Here is a 1722-nt window from a genome sequence, read left to right as displayed (position 1 = left end):
ATCAAGAAGGTCTTGATTAGATTCGGCATGCAAGATGCCAAGCCAGCTACGGTTCCTTTGGGTAGCCATTTCAAGCTATCTAAACATGACTCACCCAAGAGCAGAGAAGAGCGAGTCCAGATGGAGAGAACTCTGTATGCCTCAGCAATTGGCAGCTTGATGTATGCAATGGTGTGCACAAGGCCGGATATTGCACATGCTGTGGGAGTTGTTAGTCGTTTCATGGGAGACCCTGGTAAGAAGCATTGGGAAGCAGTAAAGTGGATTCTGAGATACCTGAAGGGAATCACTGCACAAGCCTTATGTTTTGAGGGCAAGGAAGTTAAGTTGACAGGATATGTGGATGCAGATTTGGCATCCAGTGACCTTGACAAGAGAAGAAGTATAACCGGATATGTCTTCACATTGGGTGGTACTGCAGTCTCTTGGGCTTCAAAGCTGCAGAAGGTGGTGGTTTTGTCTACTGCAGAAGCTGAGTACGTTGCAGTGACTGAGGCTAGTAAGGAGATGGTATAGTTGCAGAATTTCTTACGTGAGTTGGGAAAGGAGCAGAAGGATCCTATTATGTACAGCGACAGTCAGAGTGCCATTCATTTGACAAAGAATCCCGCCTTTCACTCAAGAACGAAGCACATAGAGTTGAAGTATCACTATATACGGCATCTCTTGGACAGGAAGATATTGCAGTTGATGAAGATTCCAGGCACAGAGAATCCTGCAGACATGTTGACTAAGGTTGTAACCTTAGAGAAGCTGAAGCTTTGTATGGCTTCAGCTGGCCTTGGTAATTAAGTTAAAGGCATGGCACTACCATCAGATGGCGGATTTAGTCTCCAGGTGGGAGATTGTTGGGCTTATGGAGACTAATATATATAGGCCCAACTGAAGCGATGGGCCCAACTGCAGCGATCCAACTGGTTAGGGTTTCAGACGGTTAGAGTTTCAGGAGTATAAATGTAACCTCTTTCTGTGTAATCCGGATCTAATTCATTATAGTAAATATCCTGGCTTGGTAGTGCCCCCAGACGTAGTCATTCATATTGAGTGGCGAACTGGGTAAACAATTTTTGTGTTTGCTTATTTTTTGTTTATCGTAATTTCAATTATTCCTAACAGACTTTTGCTTATTTGCCAATAAGGTACCTCTAGTTCATATACATAGTTGGTTACTCCTGATTAAAAAATTTCAGATTTCCTGAGGTTTACATTAGATTTTGATACAAGTCCTATTGTCTGTTGAACTTCATAGTGAATGATTAAATAACTCTTAATTTTTGTCATAATAGACTTTTTAGAATATCTGAACTCTAAAAAAGCAATCGAGGTTAGTTTGAGTTGAAAGGGACTCTAGTAATTTAAGCTACGTCTCGAGTTTGATCTGAAATTGCTTTGTTTTAATTCTAATGCTCTGTTGTGATCCTCTTCTGCTAAATATTTAATTATCTGCACAATAAAAAATACATTAAGAAAGATAACTTAAGATAACAGGATCATTAGAATCTCCCCAAGGTAAACCAGACTATTTTTTGGCCTTAAGCACTTAAATTTGATTTTCCTATAATGAGCAGCTTCGATTTTTTTTTGATTAAAGACTAAACATCTGCTTTGTAACTGGTTACTTTAGGAAACGAGATGGCTGGATCTCTTGAGCTTCTGTTCATTATGAATCCCATTATCCAACTTTCATGTTGCTGGTAATCAAGTTCATGATGATGAACAAAA

The sequence above is a fragment of the Euphorbia lathyris genome, chromosome 1 (genome assembly GCF_963576675.1).
Source record: "Euphorbia lathyris chromosome 1, ddEupLath1.1, whole genome shotgun sequence".
Classification (NCBI taxonomy): domain Eukaryota; kingdom Viridiplantae; phylum Streptophyta; class Magnoliopsida; order Malpighiales; family Euphorbiaceae; genus Euphorbia; species Euphorbia lathyris.
Note: the sequence above shows the minus strand (reverse complement) of the source record.